The sequence below is a fragment of the Rhamphochromis sp. 'chilingali' genome (genome assembly GCF_963969265.1).
Source record: "Rhamphochromis sp. 'chilingali' genome assembly, chromosome: 12".
Lineage (NCBI taxonomy): Eukaryota > Metazoa > Chordata > Actinopteri > Cichliformes > Cichlidae > Rhamphochromis > Rhamphochromis sp. 'chilingali'.
This window is the reverse complement of record NC_137939.1, coordinates 12,856,032-12,868,236: the sequence shown is the minus strand read 5'-3', so window position 1 is coordinate 12,868,236 and position 12,205 is coordinate 12,856,032.

Below are 12,205 nucleotides of genomic sequence, written 5' to 3'. Positions count from 1 at the left end.
TTAAACCTGGGATAGGGGCCCAAATAGGTTGCAGGCTTCCCAGCAGAACACAAGCTAGCAACATGTAATCCTGGGTCCCACAGTAAGACGGAGGATATGAGATTTTAATAAAAAATCCTTGCTTTAATTTGAAGCGAGTGGTCAGATCTGTTGGGCTCCTCCAATGATTCTGTGTAATGCAGCCTGATGAGGCGGCTGGCTTGCTGCAGGTTGTTTATGAGACTCGCTCAAAACATCTGAGTCCCATCTTGGCCAAATAAAACAATGCTGTGCTTCACTGTCAAATGCATGGCAAACATAAGGGTGTGAGTGTGTGTGCATGTGCAAGTGCGTGACTAGGACTGTGTGTGTGTGTGTGTGTGTGTGTGTGTGTGTGTGTCCAAAAGCAGAGAATATGGTTGTCATTAAAATGACTGAATATGAGGGCGAGGTCCCTTTGGAGGGGTGTGTGTGTCTATCTGGAGCATAGACACACACATATGCACAAACCTGGGGTTTTAGCTGATGTTACTTTCCAGCGCCTCACGCCGATGTTGCCTCATCTACCTTTGACTACATCTCTCCTGGGAATCAAACCAGCGTCCTCTCTAACTTCTCTCTGAAACCTCAGACAAACAACTCTTTGTTCTAACCACAGACTTAACAATTAAAAAAGCGCACACGCTCAGACCGTTACACACCTTTTCTGTCATTGTCTGACTAAACTCCTGTTCACACTCTGCCTTTCGCTCACACGCGCGTGGAAAGATGTCTTCAGATGTGGGTGTGATGCTAGTACACAGTGATTAGTGACCAAGCACACTGTGTTGTATGTTTTCAGCTCCCCTCCTCTGTTTTGGTTACCAGCCTGGTCTGCTAAGCCTCACTAAGCAGTTCTGGGGTCCAGAGAAGAAACACAAGACCTGAACATATCATATACAGTGAACTTGCTTGTGACTCGGAGCATTGTCCTCACTCCATATTGTCAGTCTTCATACAGTAAATTTCCAGTCTAAATAAGCTGCTGTTCAGCATACAAAAGAACAAAGACATTACAGAAACAAAAATCATATGCAGTAAGCTCTTTGAGCTCATGCTTAGTAGGTATTAAGCAAGATATTCATGAGCAGCCCATATTGACTGGCAGTTGATCGTATGGTGCTGTAACTCCTGGAGAAAACTGTACTCTCTCAAACGCTGCTAAAAATATTCTGGGAAAGAGAAATCAGATCTGGTGAAAACTGGGACGAGAGAGACAAAATGAGCTGAGGTCAGGGCCTAATTTCAACATAAATGTATTAAATGAGAGCATATGGAAGCCTCAAGTTCAACATGTTGTCTGCTATTCATTCGTACCTTGGAATTTGTTCTGTTCAGGAAATACAGGTTTGCATATAAAATGAACAAAAAAAAATGACAATAAAGCACCGATCTTTTTTTGTGAGCAGGGCACAGTAAGTGTGCAGTGTGAACGACAGTAATTAACTCAAACAATTACCACTATTGTTGCATGTACAGTGTGCAAAAGTCATGAGAAACCCCCCATTCCTTTATACTTTGCAAGGAAAATAAGAAATAAGGGCAGGAGTTTATTAAAATATGGGCAGGCTTGAGTCAATCAGAATTTGATGTGACCACTTTTACATTTTCTTCTCTGGCACTGTGTTTGGAATCACATCTCACAGTAATTTGTATTAAGAACTGCAGTAGTTTTTGTTTGTGTACAGGTTATAATCAGCTGACCCGTGCTGCTGATGCTGCTCTAAGGTTTGCTGCTCCTTGTGGATTTACACAACTGAATTAAATAAAATGTAAGCAGATGCTTCACAAGCTACCTTTTCTGATTTCCGTCCTCTGCACTGACAGTATACCATCAATGCTGTCTTTATACTACACAATGAAGTATTTATTGACATTCACTGTTGTACCACTCTCCTGACCTTCTCCTTGGACACTCAGGGTGATTTGCATTTCACATTTTGGATTCATCATTGGATTAATCACCCAGTTCTTGTGTAACTTGGTATACCTCACTCTTTTCTCCCTGTTTATCTTCTTAAGAATGGTTTCTTAACAGTTATCCCTCCACTGAGGCCATTTCTGATGAGCCTTAAACAAAGAGTAGATGGAGCAACTAGTCCCAGATGAATCTCTCAGGCCTTTGCTGGATTTTTTTCTCCTATTTAACAACATACATTTCAGATACTGTTCATCTGCAGTAGGTATTTTTCGGCCTTCCACTTATGCTTTTTAATTTCTTAAAGTTTTTAGCTATTAGTTCTCACCAAGGAATCGCAAAGAACAAGGTATCACCTTATTGATGCAAAAATAGTCTCTTATATAGTGCTGAATATATCATCATGTTAATTGCATAAGCTCTTTGTGTTTGTTTCAGTGCTGTGTTGGCCTTTTTTTTGTGTTTTGCCTTTAAAAGACCGATAAAAATGATAACTTAGAGACTAATGTTATGACTATTAGATGGATGCACATGAAAAAGACAAAGCTTGCTGAAAGGCAGAGACCAATTTATTAGTTTAGAAATTGGTGGAGACCAGTTTCAAAACTAAAAGTAGGTGAACACGGTGTGTTAGCATGCCACTATCATCTTAAAACCTTGCCGTATGGCCCTAAAATGGATTTTTTAAAAAGTCTGTTTAATCACCTGCAAGGACAATAAAGCATCCCGTTGCTGCTCAGTGTTCTCGCTACTGCTGTTATTGGGAGCATCTGTGACTCTGGCTGTTATTAAGTGAAAGGATAAGAGCTTCCTCTCAGAGCAACAGCAATGAAACCCAGATGTAAACAACGTGGCTCAGTCCCATATACCTAGAAATGAAGATTTGTACAACATCTTTACAGGTATTTACATCAGTTCAATCAAAATATATGCATAAGCAGAACCGTGATGGAAAAGTAATCCGTGTTTGTTTGGACAGGACAGCTATGAAGTTCAAACTGAAGAAAAAGACAAATGAGCTGCTGTGGTTATGGTAAAGATTAGGCAGCTAAAACAATACTGTTAAGGTTGGGATGCTTAATGCTGTGATGACAGAGTGATGTAATGATATGGATGACTAAGCTGCATATAAGTTTAAAAAAGGGAAAGGAAAGGAAAGGAAAGGAAAGGAAAGGATGGGGTCCAGACCGCTGATCCCAGCAGCTGCTGTTGTTTTGTAGGTCAGCATTACATCAGTAGGTTTATGGAAAAGGCTGAGCATCACTTCTCTACTTGACCTACTTAAAGAATGTTAGTGTTAGATGACATACAATACTCCCCCGGCTTCCCAGCACTCACTCACTCACTTCCTATCCAATGCAAAGCGACACACGCTGTTTTGTCATCTTGTTTTATTAGCATTTGCTGAAAGACCACATAATTTAGGAAGCAGGACCTTAAAATGGTTTTGACTAACTGAAGTTCTGGAAGGAAAACTTTGGCTAGAAGGATTGTTTTGAATTTTCAAACCCTTTCTGATTAGTTTTACGTTCGTGATTATTTTACTAATAATTTTTGCCAGCTGGGGCTTCGGTAAAGTATCTGCACAGTTCATTGAGGTTGTTATTAGCAAAGAATGAAATACAGTTTCTAGAACCTCATGCATTCATTCATAAAAGTAACATTTCAGAAGTTTACTGTTTATTTTCGACAAAGCGCTAGAAGAAAAATGCAGCCCACGCTTTTCACCTCTTATTCAAAGAGTGGCAGGGCTGTTGGAGCCCCGGGTGTCAGAGCTCGTCGCGATCACGGTCAATTTAACATGCCAGCTGTCTTTTTGCAAAGAATTACGGTTTTAACATCTTATAAAAAACAGTGACAAACCCAAAAGAGTCTGAATAGTTTGAACTCAAATGCATTTTGCAAGAATTTATAGGTCTGGTTGAATTTATAGCATCCATATGTTGGGGGATTTTACAGTGAATGGATGTGGTGAGGACTCTGGGTGTGTGTGTGTGTGTGTCATGCAGAGGTTAAGTGGTATGGTTCTGGCCTCTCACGCAGCAGCTTTCCAACATGGGTCATGTCTTTTTCTTCACCTTAAACCACATTGGGCATACACACACACAGATCTTCAGTTCTGAACATATAGCACATATGAGATCATGAAGAATGTAGAGCTGGCCTGAGAGTAAATGTTGGACTGACAGTATGAGTTATGAATCAAAGGATGTAATGGTAATGGCCTGTATTTGTATAGCGCTTTTCTAGTCCCTAAGGACCCCAAAGCGCTTTACACATTCAGTCATCCACCCATTCACACACTGGTGATGGCAAGCTACATTGTAGCCACAGCCACCCTGGGGCGCACTGACAGAGGCGAGGCTGCCGGACACTGGCGCCACCGGGCCCTCTGACCACCACCAGTAGGCAACGGGGTTAGTGTCTTGCCCAAGGACACAATGACCGAGACTATCGGAGCCGGGGCTCGAGCCGGCAACCTTCCGATTACAAGACGAACTGCCAACTCTTGAGCCACAATCGCCCCGTCCAAATTTGTGTCCAAATTATGCATGTGTGCTGTCACTGTGGCAACAAAGCTGCCATGCACTTGTTCATACACTTCAAATTAGCTGTATCCAGCATTTAATTTCCTGATGACATCATGATGAAAGATTTGTCTCTCAGGAAACTTTGTTGGTATTCACAAATCCAGATTGAAATGTGCCACATAAAACGGCCAGCACAAGGACAGAGTGTATTCAGCCCAAACTGGAGGAGATTCAGAGCTCTCCATGAACATCTGCTAAGAAGAGACTAATAAATGCCTATATGCTTTTATATGTTGGGGTACTAAAAATCTAAGGAACCCAGAATAAGCTATTGCTGAAGTGCTTTAGTGGAGTGCTATAGTGGAGTGCCCACTCAGGGTCAGGGATGAGTTCCTGCCCCAAGTTGAAGAATTTAAGTATCTCGGGATCTTGTTCACGAGTGATGGGAGAAGGGAGCAGGAAATCGACAGACGGATTGGTGCTGCAGTGATGCGGACGCTGTGCGGTCTGTTGTGGTGAAGAGAGAGCTGAGTGTAAAAGCGAAGCTCTCAATTTACCGGTCAATCTACGTCCCTACCCTCACCTATGGTCATGAACTGTGGGTAGTGACAGAACGAACGAGATACAAGCGGATACAAGTGGAAGGGTGGCTGGCCTCTCCCTTAGAGATAGGGTGAGAAGTTCGGCCATCTGGGAGGGGCTCAGAGTAGAGCTACTCATCCTCCACATCAAAAGGAGAGAGTTGAGGTGGTTCAGGCATCTGACGAAGATGCCTCCTGGGTGAGGTGATCTAGGCATGTTCCACCGGGAGGAGGCCCCGGGGCACAGCAAGGACACGCTGGAGAGATTATATCTCTCGGCTGCCCTGGGAACGCCTGGGTGTTCCCTCGGACAAGCTGGAGGAGGTGGCTGGGGATAGGGAGATCTGGGCTTCTCTGCTTGGGCTGCTGCCCCAGCGATCCGGCCCCGGATAAGTGGAAGAACATGGATGGATGGAGTGCTTTACCAAAAAAATAAGCTTTTTAGACCATGAAAAGTCAGTAGTGGCAACAAGTGAAAAGAATAAAACGAGAGGTATTAGGCTACTACTTCTGAAAAAAAAAAAACCCACTTTGAAAGCACATCATATGTCAGTGAGTAAAGAAATCATGCTGGATATCTATACTGATATGGACTAGGCAATGTGTTATGAACAAAAGGATGCTACATGGTTTAATGAAAATGAAAGGGCTGAAGTGAAAAAATGATGCAGCAGGCTAGTCCATTTCACTGCAGCAACTAAAAATGGTACTCATTAGCTTGCATAGCCCCCACGTGTTTGTGTGCATGCCTGACAACATCAGGGTATGCTCCTAATCATAATGTTCGGGGCGATCTTCTCCCAGATGAGCTCCTGGACAGTTTGAGGTGCAACCTGACGATGTCAGATGGACTGAAACATGATGTCCCAGAGGTGTTCTGCTGGTCAGGTGAGTGTGGAGGTCATGCAATGGTATCGATCCTTTATCTTTCAGGAACTGCGAGCATACTCTTGCCAAATGAGGCCGGGTACTGATGTGCCATCGTGGAGTAGATGAACTACCTGTGTGACCTCTGTACAGCTGAGGCATCAGCTCCTGCAACCAGTAGTCACACTGAACACAGCAAAATGCAAAGCTGGTGAAAAAACAGTGAGAAAACATAAGGAGAGATAAAATGTCAGTGTCCTCCAACTGTAACATCATTTCTGTTTTGATGACAGGGTCTTTGTTGCCCCTCCAGGGCACCTGTTGTTAATTTTATTAAGGTGTTAATTTATGCTAAAGCATTTTTTATACAGTGTTTTATGACAGAATTAGGATAATTCCGACTTATGAGTAGTTTTTGGGACGTGCCTAGCTAAGTAGAGTAAACTGAAAGTGAAGTATAGCTACCGTTAGCTTTGTAAAAGCTAACTAGATACGGGGTGCTTGTATAGTTCTTTGGCAACATCAGATCTAATGTTTTTAGGAAGTTCATAGAATTTTGTTTGCAGTTAAGCTCTCAGTTGCATGTGATAGGCTAACTTTTTAAAACAGTGCAGTCCATCTCTTTGCTATTCTTTGCAGTCTTCCAAATGTGTGCCAGCTAGAATGAAGAAATTGTGATCAGCTGATTGGAGAACAGAATGAACCTCATCGTTAAGAGTCCACAGTCTGCGTCAACAGCCATATTTCAGTGTATTTAACAGCTTGTTGTTATGGCCTAAAGTGAATATAAATAAACCCTAGTTTTATCCAAACATCAGTGTGTACATGATGCTGCCAGAGATGTATACAAGCTTGACAGAGGCTGTGTGGATAGTTCATTCTGTCCACCTCATTAAAACTGTTTATAACAGACACTGAGAGATGAAGCATACTCAAAATTACTGAATCAACATTAAAATTGATACCTTCAAAATCCTCATTAACAATGGCTGTGGAAACCTTTCTAAAATAACAGGAAGCTTTTTTTTTTTTTGCAAAATCACAAGTATAAATAAAATGGCACATGGTCACCATAATGTCAACAATTACCAATTTAGGACAACTAACAGCTGTGTTACCCTGAGTATTCATAAACCACAGTTGCAAGCAGCTGCACACGGTCAGGCTGATGTGTGTTTGTGTATTTTTAGACGCAGCACAAGATCATGTGTGCAATGGACATCTGGGTATGACGTGAACATTTGATTAAGCCCATTAAAGTGACACATGGCTATAATTTGTGTTTACACTGGTAACACCTGTGTGGGTGTGGGTGATTTTAACTGAGACCCAAAATTATGAAGTGATATTTTGAGGCTCACAGCCTTTTTTTTAAAAATAGTTTTTGCCACTACGGAACAGTTTAGGATGGTAGTTAATATTTTTTCCCAGATGGATTTTAAATAGATTTTGATGTTGATTGTCGTTTCAGAGTGTGTAACACTCAAAAGCTGAGGAAGGATTTATTTATTTCCAGATGAGTGGCCCATGAACATCTGTTCATTAGCATTATAACCTCCGTAAGGTTCAAATACTTAAAGTGACAGATGCAAAACTGCATGACATAACCTGTCATAACCTTATAAAAGTGCATTTACAGATTATATCATATAATCTGTACATCTATTATTTGAATATTATCTGTCAGATATTTGTTCACATGCTCAGCACCTGTCCACACTGTGACTGGATTTAAATTTGCTCGATGAATTGCCAAGAGAGCGCACAAAAGGAGTTGCAGACCCGCATTCATTGCTATTTTTTCCAACTTGCTGCTGTACCTAAATGTCAAAAGAGTGGCAACATATGTGACTCTTTGCAGATTTGCTGTCCAAGACCCTCTATTGGATGGCTATGTTTCTGCCAAAAAGAAAGTAGGTAGAGGTAGGATAAGGAGTAAGAAAGCCCACCTTTCAAAGATGAGCAGTGTTGGGGGTAATGCATTTCAAACTAAAGTGCAAACTGCATTCACCTCAGAAACAGCTGCATTGTACAGCTAACATAACTTAAGCTCTTTGCTAGCATCTGCGCAGACAGCATGCTAACACAAAGCTAGCCAAGAACTCAAAATGATAATGAAGTTAAGTGAATGCAGACCGAGATCGTTTTGAAGCCTCTTTACGCTGGTTTTCATCTTCATCTTCGTGTTGTCGATTTTGTGTTGTAACTTAAAAGCTTACAGAAAGATCACATGTGTGTGCTCATTAGGATATGTATTTGTGTTGGTGTGTAAAACGGTAGCCTATGTGTAATGCATTACTTTTTTTGAGTAATGAACACCTGAAGATCACACTGAAGATTAGTCATAGAGGAATGGGTCACATTTGCTCTTTTCTTATTTGCATACATTTTTATTTTTACTCAGTAGCAAAAAAAAACACAACTTTCAAAGTTTGAACGATCTTTGGTTTTTGGTAAGAATCCACCCTCTAACAAAAATAACTGCAACATCGAAGATCTTCTTGGTTACTACAGTGAAATCCTTACTCATCACACTGCCACAAACGTATTGGCATTATGCAACGGCTGATGTTGTATTTTGTTGTTTCCTTGCTTATCAATGTAATTGCAAGGGAGGCATCAGAGAGAACAGAGTCGCTCGTTCAGCCATATAACACCTGTGAGACACACTGTAGAGGTTCCTATGCTCAGATGCATTTACATTTATACTTGGCATGGGGTTTCCTTTGTCTAGATAAGTTATTCAAACACAAAACGTTTGTGATAAAATGTGTAAATGAGATCTGAGTGACCATTGAGGGGACAATTGCAGTTGATAGACTTATAATAATATATAGTAATAACACCATATATGTACTTTCACATTTCAGAACACTGTGTAGTGAGTTTGAATAATATTAGAAATAATTCTAATACATTAGAGTTACAGTCAGTCCCACTCCCACAATCCTGTCTCTTTTCTAAACACTTCTCTCGAGCTTGATGGAAAAGTCAAGACAAACGAAATGTGACTGTGAAGTCAAAGAAGACAAAAAGAAAACAAAAATCTGCTCAGAAAATTTGACTGCTCATGCACTAGGCTACATAATTATGCTGCGGCAGGTGTTCTTGATGTGGCTCGAGAGCGGTGAACCTAAAAGCACCGCTCAGATACTTCACCCTGTGCACACTGCGGTGTTTTATGCAGGTCATAAAGACGGTAACCTGGTGAGAAATGTGACTTCATTACCAACATCGGAATTACCGGTCACAAACCAACTCTCATGCTCATTGCGCATCCTGCCATTTAATATAATTTTCTGAAAGCAATTGTTACATGTATGAAAAATAAATAGGCAAGTGTTTGGTTTAGAAATCTTCCACCATATGCTTACAAGTCATCCAAGTTTCAGTAAAACCTAGACACTGTACGCTATTCAAACACTACAATGCTGTGTTATGTTGAATGCACACACTCTGATCTGTCCAGACTAAAGGAGGAAGGAGGAAGCCCCAACGAGTATTTAAAGCATTCAGAGAATTTGACGGACTTCCACACTCAAAAAAATCTGTTGTTGGATAAACACAATTTAATCATGGCACCTTTTTCCACGTGATTTAACCAAGTACAATAACCCATTTTTGACCATGTCAAACCAACACATTTGGCATTTGGTGGTTTAATGTAATCAGATTATGCTGAATCAACGTAGTATACTTGCATTGACTTGAAGTGATTTATTTAAGTATGTAGAGTGAAATTTGTTTTAATTCATTCTACACAAGTTAAAAACTTTAGGAAAATGCAATGAAATCTTGTTGTTTGAACAACTACTTTGTTAATCAAGGCATTTACTGCTAGTCTTGCTTAATGAACCAATATGGGGGTTGATGATTTCATAGAGAAAAACAACCATTTGCACTTACATTCATGGGTAATTTAGAATCACCAATTAACCCAACTCTAATTACACACTGCAAACCAGCCAGATTGTGGATTTGAACCCAGGCCCTTCTTGCTGTGAGGTAACAGCACTAACCATCACACCACCAAGCTGTCAATCCAGGCTTACCAAAAGTAGAAAAGCTATGATTACAAGGCTTGATGCAGAATTTTCTGTACGTTTTTGTCCTTGACAGGTTAAACCACAATAAATAGCGATAGCATACACGTGGTGTGGGTGTAGTTGTCTGCCTCTTAAAACTCCAGTGATTTTTCTCCAATTTGACATCTAATGTGATCTTGCGAATTTCGTGAGTCCAGGCAACTAACCACTCTTACTAGATTGTATCATGTCATCTCAACAAGAACAAATTAAGTTTCTGAATTTCATGCAGATGCTACATGATTTAATTACGTTCACCATAGAAACATGAAATTATTTAGTTCAAATTACAAGTTTGAATCTTGTACATGCAACAACCACCCAATTTCATTTTTTTTGAGTGCATCGTGGATGCCACTCAGACACTTCTGGGTCATTACACTGATAATCCTACATGTTTCCAACCCTCATGCTGCAAGTTTGTAACCCAAGCTTTCTGTTACACATTTGTCGTATCAAGTACTCAAACCAGGAGAACTTTGATGTCATCGTCAGGGGTTATTTTCTCAAATGTGGCAAAGCTCCTGCAGAACCGTTAAGATGTAGATGCTTAACTGTTTTCACAGACTGAGCGGCACTTCTCATGACTCGACTGTTAGCGTGACATGTGAAAATTGGTTGACTGTCCCTTTAGTGGTGACTATCTACTATATCCCTTGCAACCACAGTGGCTATGGTCAGACGGACGTGCTTCTAAAAGTATAATGTGGCCAGAATGATAGAAATAGGGTTACTTTCTAGTATATTTCTCAGCCTGAAGACAAATAGAGCAGAATAAAAATATTTTTCTCGTGTCACTGTAACTTCAGTGCGGAAACAAATCTCCTTCATCAGACTGTTCACTTCTGACACAACTGAAATGAACCCTGTCCAAACCACAGCCGTCTTTCTGAGATGTAATATCCCTGTTATATATTTAGCTACTATTTGCACACTGCCAACTCTCCACTTGACATTCATGATGGAGCCAGATGCGGCTGATAGATTTGTGATATCCGAAAGCAGAACCCCGAGGATGTGGAGATGGATGGACGGAGGAAGGAGGTGAAGGGGGAACACAATGGGTTTGGGAGAAGGGGAAGACGGAGGCTCTCCCGAGACTGTGAGGGAGGGGGGATTTGTGTGTGTGTGTGTGTGTTGTGGGGAGGGGGATTTTCCTTCACCTCTCCATCTCCCATCCTCTCATTCTCATTGCAGCCTTGCTCTTTCTGTCCCTCCTCCTTGATTTAACACGTAACTTTCCTTATCTCTAAGACACACACTAACACACACACATACATACATACACATACACATCTGCACACACACACACAGATGAGGTTTTGTCTGGAGGAGGCAGCAATGTGAGTAAGAGCAACAGCTGCAGGGATTAGAGACAAGGGAGGGAAAAGGAAGAGGGAGTGGGAGTGTGAGTGTGAGTGTGTGTGTGTGTGTGTGTAGAGTCTGGACAAGAGAAAATGTTTCAAAGTGGGGTGTGTGTGAATTTATAAGTGTGTGTGTGCAAGGGAAAATACAAAAAAGTGGTTGTGGGTGAGAAAGACAACAGAAAAGAGAACGAACAAACTTGTGTGTTAATTCAAATGTGTGTGTGTGTGTGTGTGTGTGTGTGTGTGTGTGTGTGTGTGTGTGTGTGTGTGTGTGTGTGTGTGTGTGTGTGTTAGCAGCTCCACCACAGACCCTGTACATCTCACAGATCTATAGCAAGCACCTATATAATGGTTTGTTTCAGCTGGGGGAGGGTTTGTGGTTTAGTGAGCAGTGAGTGGGAGATGTGTGTGTATGTGTGAAAGCATGTACTTTGTTGCTGGAAACACCTGTAATTTCACTCAGCCAAACATCAACAATGTCGCAGCGCAGAGATGTAATCAGCTCTCGTCTGCGGCAGCTCACTTCTCTCTGCAGAAGTTTGTGTTTGTCAGGAGAACGTCAGAAAAAAAAGAAAGAAAAACCTGGGTGTGATGAGAATACAGAACAGCTGGTATTTTGCCAAAAATCACGAATAAACATCTGGAGCGTGGATTTCTGCCATTAGACGATTTTCTGTTTTTAATCATAACTGCGAGGGGAGTGGGGATAACGGCTACAAATGTTACTCAGCGGACGTTTGCATGTTTAATGAGTCTGATACAGAGTGCGATGATTTCTTGAATTTAGTGAAACTGGAAACTGGAGCTTTTGTTTGGTTATGTTCACCTAAAGTCACCA